Genomic DNA, 13,748 nt, shown 5'->3' with positions numbered 1-13,748 from the left:
GTTGCCTGTCTCCGTGCAGCAGAGGGGTCTGGAACGTGGCTGCTGTGTGTGAGATACCCAAAGTGGGGCCTCTCTAGATTGGTGAAACTTCCTCATATTGAACTCATGCTTAGCAGGGCAAGGGGTAGCCCTATCTGAGAGAAAAAACAAAGTCAGACTCTATGAGTCACTTGCTGAGCAAAATGTCTACCTCTGAGTTGGTGCTCTAGAAACACCAGGCTCCTTTTGCTGTTGTGTGCCCTGCTGAGTACATTCAGGCTATGCTTTGGGTACACTGACTCCATGGTATGAGATCTCGGTATCATGTCTGTCTGGTTAACATTGGGCCTAGTGACATTTTATAAGGGACTGTGGCTTTCTAAAGCTGAGTCCTGCACTAGTTCTTTACAGCGATTATCAGAATTGGTCATGGAACTTGAGTAAGATGCCAGGCCCCTCTTGTAGAAACGTAAGTGTCTGTTTCCTCCTAAACTCCATGGGGTTTTCAATCTGTATTGAATACAACCGTATGCCATCTGTACTAGTCAGGGTTCTCTAGGGCAGTGGCTCTCAACCTTCCCAACGCTGCAACCCTTTAATACAGTTTCTCATGTTGTGGTGACCCCCAACCATAAGTTTGTTTTCATTGCTATTTCATAACTGAAACTTATGAATCATAATGTAAATATTTTCAGAGATATAGGTTTGCTTAAGGGGTCATGAACCACATGTTGAGAATCACTGCTGTAGGCAAACAGAACTGGTGGATTAATATATATTATGAAAAAAAGCTCCCTAGGCTGGTACATGATATAGACTGGAGAAACCAGCAATGTCTGCCTCCCTCCTAGGAGATGAGAACTGGGGGAGGTTCGGCCGTAAGCCTGGATGCCTCCACAGTCCCAATGGCATTGAAGGCCTGAATGGTTCCTGGAGAGCCTCTGGTTTCAGTCCACATGGGAAGAACAAGAAAGTTGGATCCTTGTGGTGGTTTAAATATACTTTGCCCATAGGAAGTGGCACTATTAGGAGCTGTAGCCTTATTGGAGGAGGTGTAGCCTTGTTACAGGAAGTGTTTCACTCTGGGGATGGACTTTGAGGTCTCATATATATATGCTCAAGCTTGGCCAGAGACAGTCCAGCTGCAGTATGACCAAGATTGAGAACTCTCAGTTCCATTTACAGAACCATGTCTGCCTGCACACTGCCATGTCTCATGATGTTAATGGGCTGAACCTCTGAAACTGTAAACCAGCCCCAATTAAACATCCCTTATAAGGGTTACCTTGGTCATGGTTTTTCTTCACAGCAATGAAACCCCAACTAAGACAGTGAGCTGGGGAGAAGGAGACTAGGGCATTCCTGGGACTTGCCAGCCAGCAGGCTTAGCCTACTCAGTGAGTTCCAGACCATAAAACAGGTAGACAGCATCTGATGAATGACACCCAAGGTTGTCCTTTGGCCTCCACACACATGTGCACACACAGACACACACACACACACACACACACATCTAAATAATCCTCCCAAATCTAAATAATCTCCACTTAAAGCAATTGATTGATCAAATTATTTAATAAATGAGCTAGCAGTGGGGAGGCTCCTAGTGTGGAGACTGGATCATAGCAATTTCTCCTCCTCCTCCTCCTCCTCCTTCCTCTTCTTCCTCCTCCTTTCTCTTCCTCCTCTTCCTTCTTCCGCTTCCTCCTCCTCCTCCGCTTCCTCTTCCTCCTCTCCCTCCTCCTCCCCTCCTCCTCCATCATCCTTCTCTTTCTTCTTCTTCTTCTTCCTCCTCCTCCTTCTCCTCCTCTTTCTTCTTCTTCTCCTTCCTCTTCTTCCTCCTCCTCCTTCCTCTTCCTCTTCTTCTTCCTCCTCCTCGTCCATTTGGCTCTTGGTTTGGACCTGTCACTTCCTTCCTCCACACACTGACACAGCAGTCCTCCTTACTGCACTGTACTTAATCTTAATCAGCTGTTCTGCTGAGTGTGGCCTTAGTGAGCTTGGCAACTGAACTGCCCTTTGAAGAATGTTATGAAATGAGAAAGGATAGCAGACACTTAGGGCACAGAATTATGTCCCAGACATCAGGCAAAATGATGGGTTTATTCTTACAATATTGAGTGTAAGTGGGATAAATAAATGTAAGGTTATGGTGTGAGTGTAGACCAGGAAAGTATATGGCTTAGTAGCAGTAATTACAGATAAATAAATAAACAGATCAGTAGATAGATAGATAGATAGATAGATAGATAGATAGATAGATAGATAGAATGATATAATTGTATTGCTTGCATCCCCAGATTCAGTTGTTGTCACAGGACCTGAAAAAACTCTGTAAACTAAAAATTAGTTTCCTTCTTGGAGACTGAGAATAAAATGTTAGGTTATTCCTGGTTAGGACGGGATAAAATGTTAGCACCACAGACCCAGGGTCCTTTGTCTTCCTGATCAGTCAGCCTCATTCACACAACATCCAAGCCTACACTCCAGCAAATAGGAAAGAGATTTGGAGGGGAGACTGTGATCCTTTCCTTCAAGGGCAGATCAGAAAATCATTCCGAGTTTGCAACTCAGAACTAAAGCCTGTCCTCTGGACACGCCTACAAGGAATGCTGGGAAATGTAGTCTTAGTTGAGTAACTGACTTACTACTAAGATGGGGAGAGAGGAGGATGGCTACTGAAGGAACTTTATCAGGCTTGAAATAAAGCCAGCAAATATATCAGTGTAGTCTTACTCCCGGAAAAACCTGAACAATAGTATATTGTACTGAGAAAAGTATAGAATTCTCTAGAATGAGATAGCAAGCTTTTCTAGAACAAAGGCAAAAACAGCAAACATTTTAGATTTGACCAGTCCCATATGGTATTTGTCACATTTTTTTCCTTGTGTTTGTCTTTACAATCTTTCCTTAATGTCAAATGCACTCTTACCGTGTAAGTTGTATAAATTAGGCTGCTCCAAGGGCTGAAGTGTATATATCTCTGCTTAGTAGAAGTATGGTGGTCATCTGGTCACATCTAAAGTGTAGGAGACTGTATTCCATGGAGCTGGTGAGTGTAGGGAAAAATGTAGATGACCTGAAGAGCGATGGCCAGAGGCATCTTAGCCTGGACCAGCTCAGATTCCTGAGGACCTGATCAACATTCTCAAATAGTTGAAGAATAAAATGGTGATTAGGAGTGACTCACATTTCGTTCATATCAAGAGAGAAGAAAGGGAATTGGTAAGAGAAGTTCTAGAACGCAGACCAGAATGCTAAATATTCAAGGGTACTAGTTACTGCTTATCACATGGGAACCTATAGTCAGGCATGTTATATATAGCTAGCCTCATTTTATCCTCTACAACACTAGTAGGTAGGTGTCATCATTATGTCTCCTCTTAGTTAATTTTATTCACTTATATTTATGACCAAAATTAAAACTTAATAAATGAGGTTTGTTTTGTTTGTTTGTTTTTGTTTATGGTTTGGATGGGTACAGTCCATCACAGCAGAGAAGGCATGATGGGATTCATGGCAGCAGGGGTGTATGGCAGAGACCCATCATGGCAGACAAGGAAGCAAAGTGGCCAGAACTAGGGCCCATGCCCTCAGAATTCTCTCTAGTGACCTACTTCAGCCAGCTAGGCCTTACCTCCTAAACGTTAGGACCTAAAGGCTCTCCCTTTTCCTTCAGCACCACCCCTTTTCCTCAGTAGCACCACAAATTTGGTGAGTGTTCAAAGCATGAGTCTGGAGGGCACATTTCTTGTTCAAGCCACAAAATCTCTGCATGACAAATGAGAAAGCAATATAACCCAGGTCACCGTAGCCTTAGCCACAGTTACTCCCTACTGCCCCCTTGTGTACAAATTAAATGGCTAGCATGTGCAATTCCTGGAGTAGTGCCTGGCACACAGTAAGAGGAACACTTACTGGAATCCTGCAGTTCTCACTGCAGTGGGTTTTCATAGTCTGTGACTGAGTAAGAAGCACCATGAACTTGATGCCATCGGATGACATATTCATCTGCTCGTAGTTTGGAGGTCTGAAGTCTTCAGTCCGTTTCTCTGGGTAGTAATCAAGTGTTGACAGGAACAATGCTAAACTCCGTCCAGAGGCTCCAGGGAGAAATCTGTTTCTTGATTCTTTCTACATTTGATGACTTCTGACTTGTCCTGGCTTCTGGCTATAGCCCTCTGATCCTGACCTCTGTAATCCCATGACTTCTCCACTGCCTGCTTCCTGTTTCTTACAAAAGATCCTTGTGATTTCATGTAGAGTTCTCCTTTTGTTTATAATAACCTCCCCATATCCAGAGCACTAATTTATTCACATCATTTGCATATAAGGTAATGCTCGTTTTCCAGGCATTAGGTAGAACATTTCTGTGGGGAGCATTGTTTAGCCTGTCCCATTGGTATTTTGCATAGACTGGATGACCTCAGTTTTCTTTACATTATTAGAAAATAACTTTATGGCATTGAATACTTAATAATAAATATAATATCTATCTATCCTTTGAGGTCTCTTTTTCTGAAAACAGAGCAGATTTTAAATAAGGCATGGGTTCAAGGAAATAATTCTTTTCAACTAGCCGTAGTCAAATACTCTTATTATGTTACAGGATAATGATTTCTTTGTTCCACGGATTTAAAATTCAGCCTTCATTTCTTACCTTCACATGACAAACTATAGTCAAATTGTTTCTGGACTACATTCAGGCCCACCAGCCTGTTTTGCAGGTTGTGTAGTGTGAGGCTCTTTTGGTTACTATAACACTGAAGGGTTACGCATTTCTAACTGGCAAATAAGCCTCTTCTTGTTCCTTCTCTGCTTTCCTGGTCAGTGGCCCTTCTAATGTTTTCCTTCTCGTTGGGTATTTCAGCTGTACTGGGTGCTGTTATGTACACTGTAATACCAGTACTCAGGATGCCAGGGAGGGAGGAGCTGAAGCTTAAGGCCAACCTGGGCTACATAGCAAGACACCATCTCCAAACAAACATCCATCCATCAACCTCAGTCCTAAATGTTACTTTAACATAGTATTTGGAAGAAGAGGCATTCTGGAATTGTCTACCTGACAAAAATGTCCTTTCAGTAGTGTTTATTATTATTATTATTATTATTATTATTATTATTATTATTATTCTGCTTATGTATCTCCATTGAAATTTCTCAATTTTATTAGTATATACATTTAATTCTGGAACTTGTATTTTAAAAACAGATGGTGGTTACTAGTAGGAAGGAAGACTAGACACTGTAGAATGTTAGCAATAATAACCAATAAGAAAATAGAACAACTTATAGCCAAATACTCTATCAAAACTTTGTAAACTGGAAACTCTGTCTGTCTGTCTGTCTGTCTCGCCTTCTCTGTGTCTCTCTCTGTCCTTTTATAGGTAAATGATGAAATCAGTAGCAGGTGATATTACAGAATAGAGGGGATATTGCATGTTTAAATCATTTGACTCTCATCTTTCAAAATGTTTAGTTATTAAACTTTATAACCAGCTGTCAATTCTGTACTCAGCCTTACATTTTACCTGGCTTCATTCCGCATTACATTTTCTTACATAATAACCTCTCCTCGTGTGAGTTCGTTTTCCTGGCCTGTATTTCCTCTTGCTTAGCAGAGATCCTCAAGTGATCTCCAGAAACTTTTCTTAGTAAAAGGTGTGCCTGTGGTGCCATGTCTCTGTTTTATCATCACAGAGGGCTGTGCTAGTGTGGCAGCTACTGAGGCTTCAGGACCTTCCTGGAGTCCCTATAAGCACTGTGCAGGTATTGTCTCTGAGCTGCAGTTTAGAAGGGGACTAAAGCCCTCGGATTTTACTTCTTTTAAGCAGTCAGGGCCTCCTCCCCTACGAGTACGTTTGTGGTTGTGTCTCTTTGTTCTTGGGGTTCTGCATCTTTGAGTGTGTGTGCTTGCTCAACAAGCTGCTGCCAGCACACCTTGTGGCCTGCACCCGCTCTTCAGCTGAAGGGGACAGCCCTTTGCCTCGTTTCTGCTTCTCCTTGGTGCTGCTGTTCCTTCAGAACTCCTGCTGGGCAATGCTCTATGCTTTATCTGGTTACTGAAGTCTCTTCCTCTCTCTCTCTCTCTCTCTCTCTCTCTCTCTCTCTCTCTCTCTCTCTCTCTCTGTTCGTGTGTGCATATGTAGAGTATTTTTAGTGGCCCTAGGGAGCAGCTCCCCTGCCTGCTCCCCTTCATTTTTAGTTCCTACTTATTTCGGGAATAAACTTCCCACTTTGCAAAGAAGCTGTGAAAATCTTCTGTGTCTAGCCATTCTGTCTTTAGTGAACAGGTCTTGCTCCCCATGACCTTGATCTGTCTCTGCATTTCTTCATATCCATAATTGTCCTCCAGTCCCCATCTTCTGAGCCTGAACTTTCTAGGACCCTTTCCTGGAACCTGTGCAATGACTTCTCCACGGTCTGTGCAGAATCTTCACAGACCTTCCTGCCCAGGCCTCATTTACTCTGAAATGTTTACTCTTTAAAATGCCTACATCTTGATGGCACAGTCCTTTGGTTTCCAGTGGGACCACTGACATTGGTTCACTTAAGTGGCTCTTTTGGGGAAGAATGAACAAGAAAACATTTAGGAGCCCCCTTTATCATTCACCAAACCAATGACCTCTGTGGAATTGGGGAGGAGTCTGGAACCTCTGCCCTGTGCATGGCTGGACCACATGACCTGTCTGCCTGCAAGGGTCCTTCTTCGAGCCTAAATACAACTAAAGTGTGAGAAACAACTTCCACACAAAAAGCTAGAGAGATGGGGCTTAACATTGGCAGAGAATGGGATGAAGTATGACTGAAGCACTGGGTTTCCTTAAATCTTTGGAGACAAGGTTCCTGTGGGTCACTACAAAGACAGTTGAGTCTCACAATGCTGTGGGCTTCAGCATGCATTAAGGCCATGCAGGGGCAGTTGAGAGCTGGGCTTCAAAGAGAGAGGGTGTGGGCCCAAATCTCCTTCTGGATTCCTGACAGCTTGACCAGAGTAGGATTCCTGCTTGGTGCTGTACTATTACAGGGAGTTGAGCAGCAGAAAATAAAATTGTTTTCTCCAGCCTCCCTGAGATTTAATGTGAAGAAAGAATGCTTTTGTCAGGAACACTGCCTAGATCTATCAGCAGGGATAGAGATGGCTTTCCCTTCTTCACAACATGCCTCTCCTCTTCCTTTGACACCACAGTGGCAGACACTCTGGCCTCCTCTGCCCCTTCCTCCAGGCCTGGGTAGAAGAAAGGCTTTGGGAAGAGTGACAGGCTCCCTGTGGTAGGTCTGTACCTTGTCACCAAGCCTCCTAAGCTCAGATCTGTGGTAGCCACAGGAGAGCCAGCTCCATGCTGTGTGGCTGGTGACATTTCCGGCTGCCAGTACCCAACCAATCAGTGACAGATTCAGCTAGCTAGGATGATGACACATGAAATATGCTAATTTTCTCTAAAGAATCTGGGAGGGGAGAGGTGGGGAGAGTAGTTTTGGCTGGGAGGGTGAGGCAGACAGGGCTAGGTAAGAGAGAGCCAGGCATGGGTTTCAGTGGTCTGCCTGGCAGGACCAGGAGAGGGAATGAGAGTCAGGGCTAGAGCTGGGGGGACCTGTCCTGGAGTGGCCCTAGGAACACAGTGGTGGAGGGGCCTGCTGATGGCCAGGAACAAGGGGGGCAGGTAGCAGGGCCGGGATGAAGTTCTGGGGCTCTTGGGAGGAAGACACTGGTCTTTCTTTCAAACAGGAGTAAAGTTACTTTTTGTTTTTCTCAGTGGTACCTCTTTAAAACCTAAAACAAAACTGGAATGGATGCCATCTGAGTGGCTGAAGTAGTTGGCATGAGCATTCTAGGCTGGGGTGGGCTGTTCTTCAACCTCCATGCTCCAAAACCCCCAAAAGTTAAAAACAGAACAGCAATGAAACCTTGCTAACAAAACATTGAAGAGGAGCCAATCAGAAGAGTCAAACAGAGAAGGCCAGGTGTCAGTCTCAATTCCTGATGCAAGCAGAAGGAAACCTGTCCTATGACGGATCTGAGACTGATTCTCACGGTGGCTCAGAAATGCTGCCTGAACTGTCCTTTGGTTCCCTGAGACGTCAGGGGAGGGCAGGCAGGGCACCTGGGAGAAAGCTGGAGGTAGAGGGTGGGGTTCAGCAGAGACCTCACTGCCTCGAGTCACCTGGCCCTTCTGGCCCCTCAGGAGCAATGAGGGACCCCAGAGGAGTGACCCCTGTTTTGAGAAGTCTGCTGAGAGTCTAACCCATTGAACATGAATGTTTAGAAGTGTTCGCATGCAGTGCTACTCATCAGTGGGAAGCCCATCACGAAATAGACATGTGTGCTTTGCTTATATCCTGTCTTGCCTATGTTTCTCCCACCAAGTAATGTATTATCCACATGGGCAGATGTATGAAAGTCAATGAACACTGTCACTACCTGAAATTTTGCCCTGCGTGGCAATAGGCCTGGTGCTTTCTTCCAATATTCCCAGCCATGCTATTCAAGTGATAATTGGTGTACTGTATCTTTAAAAGGTTAAAACCCCTTTTAAAAAAAAAAAAAGATCTGGACTCCTAGTGGAAAAGACAAGCTGGGCATGGGTTGGCTCTGGATTCGGAAAGCAGCTGCTGATTAGATTCTGTGTCTGCGGGCTGAATTTATTCCGTGTTTCCAGCAGGAATTCAAGAGGGATGCTTCTGTTTGGGTTTCTGATCGTGATTTATATTTATTCAGAGGAATAACAGAGGGTGGATCTGTTCCCGGCGTGAGCATGCTCACCACCAGCCGACTCTCCCATTATCCCCCTGCCTAGTTTGGTGCTTCAGTGTACATGAGTATTCCGTGTGCATATGTGTGTATACAAACACGCATGCACGCCTGGATGGACAGACGTACGCACAGGTTATTTCTTAAGAACAATTCCTTCAATAAGGTCTTTACCCCTTACTTGAAACAGGTGTTTATGAAAAAAAATGCACTATATCCCGACTGACCGGAATAATTGAAGAAGGGTGCTGGATCCGTGGGTCAGAGAACACACAGGACCAGCTTGCTACCCCAAGGCTGAAGGTAGGGGACTCTGGGGTTTTTATTCCGCGGATGGATTCCTTGTGCTTTATTTTTCCCTGATTGCGTTTTCTCCCGCGGCCGCCACCGGGAAGTGCCTGCCACAGTGCTGGGATTCCATTTTGTTGCTGCCTTTCTCACACCAGGTGTCTGGGTGGCGGTGGCGGGGCTGGCAGGGTGGCCACCGTGTGCGCGGTGGGCTGCGAGCTCGGCCTGGCTGGGGGAGCGCGAACCTCAAGTGACCCCCGCGCGTCAATCACTCGCAGCGGCGGCTGGGCTGTAACCCTGTGCGTGCCGCGTGCCCCCGCGATCGCTCAGCTGCGTTGCGCTGCAGACCTGGCTCCTGGGCCAGGCTGCTGCTCTAGGAAGGGTCAGGCTCCAGAGATGTCTGTTGCTGCTTGGTAGAAGGATCATATTGGTCTGATGCTGGGTGCCAGCATTGAAGGGAGAAATTTTTCCCCCTGCTCACAGTCCTGCCATCCCCTCAAGACACTTCCAAGGTGGGGGTGGGAGTGGTGCGGGGAGGGGGATCACACCTTTTCAGTCCTCTTCCCAAAGCACACTACACCACACCAAACCCGAACTCCAACTGAGGTGGGAGTGGGGTTGGGGTAATGTCTTACCCTGTCACTAATAAAGCAGGTACCCCTTCCTAGATGCCCCACATTTCATCATATTTTAAAATGGGAACACTGCTGGTGACGAATGGTCCCTGGGGAGGTGATGGACATCCAGACTAGTGGCTGGGACAGAAGTGGTGGAGTAGAGGAACTTGGAGACCTATTTGGACTTCCTTGAAGCTGGCTGGTTTGGTTTTACTGCTTGTCAAGATCAGGACCCTGTCTGTGACTTGACCTGCCCTTGAACCTTGGAGGACAATGTTTGTACAAGAGCCTGGTGGCTTGGAGAAGTGGTACCCTGAGGTCCTCTTCTTGCTTTGCATCTTGAAAGTTCTGGCAGCCTTTGGTTTTGCTAGGCAGAGGCCAGGTGCCCCGGAGATATCAGGCATTCTGTGATGTTTTGACCCAGGCCTGCCTTCTGTTGTTGGGGTGGGGAAGGAGAACAAGGCATTTGTTGAACTAACCTCTACAGAAGTGTTCTCCAACCCATGTTTATGTAGTTATGTAATCACAACTAATGATCAGACCCTGTGCCCAACTAGCATCAGCCTTCCTGCACTAAAGTTGGTTACTTCTGTTGTTTATAATATCTTTATGTAATTATGTGAGGGATGATGACAGGAAGCATGTGGGGACCAGGACAAATCCTTTGAACAACTTGAGGGTCAAGAATACAGGCAAAGAGCAGGATTATTGCTTGAGGACAGAGGTCTCAGAATTGGGTTGGTATTGATCTGAAACTTTCCCACCGACTTCTGCCCAGGTGATACTTGTCTGAACTTTCTGCTGTAGTCTTACCCCTCTCTGTTTGTGGAGAAGGATATAGCCACCTCTGCAGGGCCCTCAGATTCCTAACTCAAAAGGATAAAAGGACACTGGGTCTAGGTGGCCACTTAGGTACCTCCGGAGGAAGAGCCAGAGAGAAGTCTGTCTCATCACCTGTGCCAGTCTTACTCTGGGCTGGGATGCCCTGTGGATGGGGTGGAAAGAGACCCTTGTTGATGATTGACATCTGCTGCTTGAAGTGGAGACTTGCAGGAGCTGGATGTCCTTTCCATCCTTGCATTGTAATGTTAGGGGCTTTGCAAGGTAGGATAGCTGTCCTGTGAGGAGCTCTGCAGGCAGGAGAGCTTAACTCTCCCTTTCATCCAGCTCAGTAAAGTACCCACAGTCCACAGAGCTTTTAACACAGACTCTGGTCATATTCCTTACCTACTCCTCCTGGGGCTGGTAGGTAGGTTTGCTAAATTGGTGACTAAATCTGACCTCCTAAGGCTAAAATTATTTTCTGGCCCTCAATACCCTGGTATAGCAGTTGGCTGGTAGGGGTGGGGGCCTGGGGGCATTGTTGCTTTAAGAGCTAACTACTACTGTGTGCTCTGTAGATCAAGATGTGCTCAATTGGCACTATTGTCAAGGTGTCTCCGCCCACTGTATTACAGCAGTGGCCACCCTCCTCAGAGTGCAGAAGTGTAAGCTGCTCTTGGACCCCTGCCAAATGAGCCAGCCAGGCATTTAGTGTGTGAAAGGTTCAGGCAAGAGGAGATACATTTAGTCTAAAGTCCTGGCAGATCCCAAGATCCGACTTGATGGAAGATAACATTAAGAAAGCTGTGTGACAACTAGATAGCTTTCAACCTGTCTTTCTTCCTGCTCAGCAAGTTCCTTGGTGTCTTTCAGGGATTCATTCATTCATTCATCCTCTTAGGCCCTGACAGGCTGGTTTTCAGACTGTTACCCCAGGAGGAGTCAGGGCACATTTTGCCACTCCCTAACTGTACCGAGACAGGCAGGGCAGGAAACCCAGCTGCCCGATCGAGCAGATTTGCTCTTCGTCCGTAAAGCTGGTGGAAGGATGGTTTGAGGAGAGGATGAGGTGGATGAGAAAGGATCAGGTGCTCTGCAGCTGGAGGGCTCTGTAGGTACCACACAATCTGACTGCACAGTCGTGAAGAGTAAAGCAGAGAAACATCCATCACAACGTCTGTGGTTGCGAGCTTCGTCCTGCTTCTCTTGCTGGTGGGAATTTCAGACCCTTTTTCAGGACTCAGCATTTAGATTTCTAAGAGCCTTGCTAAATGCACTTAGAAACTATGGGGAAATCATTAAAGCTTTGTGAGAGGGTTAGGGAGGTTGTTTTTAATCAAATATCAATGAAACTAATAATAACAATGCTAGAAACAGGCAAAACTGAAAAATTATGTTTAAAGGTTATAAGGAGTCAAAATGTGGACTTCTAAGATTAGCAGAGGCATGTAAGCAAATTAATAAAATGGTATATATTTTGTTGTATCTTTTGACCTGTGTATACCAACAATAGTTTAGTGGCTGTTTTTAGTCCTGTTTAAGAAGGCACGAGGGACTGGAGCACAAACCAACTGAGCTGTGGTTGGTTTCTGTTTAGAGAAATGCGGCCTGCCTCCCAGTGTCCCTTAGAGTTTCTGGATAGCCAGAGGCTTGCCGACTAAATCATAGTACACCTATAAAGCCCTGTTGGAAACTTGATGATCTTTAGCTGGCATTTAATAGGTCTGTATTATACATTATCAGACAAGTTTTGTTTTAACATTTGAGAATCTGAGAAAATGATATTGGAACTTTCATGTATCTTCTTGTGGCAAGAGACACACTCCAGCCTTCTGGGCCAGTGACATTATGCTACAGTTGAAAGAGGGCTGATGGACTCCTGGTAGAAGAGGTGGGCTCTGGTGGCATAGCTTCTTATACCTCTTTAGGGATGTAGGGTTGGCCACTGCCAGTGTTCTGCTCCACTGGATAAATGAGTTCAAGATGTTATGACCACACCCCAGGGTTAGTGGTGGGGATTATTCAATTCAGACCTTGTGCTCAGAACTGGAAGGATGTCTGACTTACATGAGCACACAGAGTGTGGCCCAACCCTCTGCCCATGTGCTCATTACAATTCTTCTCTAATACAAAGGCAACAGGAAAAGCACACGAGGAGAAAAGGAAGGCCCATGCTTTTTAAAAGAGTACCTTTTACAGTTTGGTCCATCTGTGGAAAATGTGAGGACCTAACTAAAAGCAAGCAGACAGTGTGGCTTAAGGTTTGAATGCATACATTTATTGTTGGATCACTTATCTGAAAGAAAATGACCATTTCATGTCATTAAATATAACTAGAAATGTTGAGAATTATTTAAAAGTTTCGTGTCTTCAAGGGAAGGGGCACCATTGTGATGAGTTGAAGAGAAGCCAATTCCATGAAATCTCAAGGTGGTGGGAAGGCAGAGTAGAGGAGTAGGTGATGTGAAGTGACTGAAGACCCCTCCCTATCCACAGGGCTGTCCTGATGGGTCATGTTGAGAACACTTGCTTGGGAAGTGGGATGTCAAGTTTGGGCTCTGGAAAAGATAGATGAGCTTATGTTTGAGTGAGGGGTTCCTCCCCTCGTCACTAAGTATTCCTGAATGCCAAGTGTAGTTGATATTCTTGTGGAAAGAGAAGTATGGTGGAGCTTTACTCCTAGACATGTGTGGCATGAGCCAACACTGGCCCTCAGATTTAAGGAGTGAAGCAGAGAGAAGCATAGGGACCTTGGCATCTCTCTGAGCATCAGTGCCTCTTGTAATGGAAGTTTGGGGTTAACCTGAAAACAAAAGAAAACAAAAACAAAACAAAAACCAGTTGTGGTTACATAACTGGATCCAAAGAAAAGCCAATGAAAGAATGATGGAACAACAAATGAAAGCGGTATTATAAATGTATGTGTGAGGGGCTTGTTTGGTAAAGTGTTTGCCTTACAAGCATGAGGATCTGAGTTCAATCCCTAGATGTAGTTAAAAAACAGTTGGGAACAGTGGTGAGGGACTTAAAATCTCATGGCCGGGAGGCAGAGACAAGGGCATCTCTGTGCTCATTGGCCAGCCTAGGCTACTTGGTAAGGTCCAGGCCAGGTGCCTGAGGAATGACATCTGAGGTTGTCTTCTGGCCTCCATGTGCATTCTGCATACATACACATGCACACGCACATATGAACATGGGCATGCACACACACATGTGCACACATATACACATACATATGGACATGAACACATTTAAAAATAACGACATATTCAGTTGTGTCTTTGAATAAT

At 45.4% G+C, this 13,748-nt stretch overlaps 1 protein-coding gene across 1 annotated transcript in view; it reads left to right on the top strand.

Annotated features, from left to right (window-relative positions):
• The first annotated feature begins 6,410 nt into the window (after positions 1-6,410).
• Positions 6,411-13,748, top strand: part of Hivep3 (HIVEP zinc finger 3) — a 315,153-nt gene continuing 307,815 nt past the window's right edge. The window contains 1 exon segment of the mRNA XM_032899121.1: positions 6,411-9,034. The gene's annotated coding sequence lies outside the window, so the exon portion shown is untranslated.

Source organism: Rattus rattus, chromosome 1 (genome assembly GCF_011064425.1).
Source record: "Rattus rattus isolate New Zealand chromosome 1, Rrattus_CSIRO_v1, whole genome shotgun sequence".
Taxonomy (NCBI): domain Eukaryota; kingdom Metazoa; phylum Chordata; class Mammalia; order Rodentia; family Muridae; genus Rattus; species Rattus rattus.
This window is presented reverse-complemented; position numbering and strand designations above follow the sequence as displayed.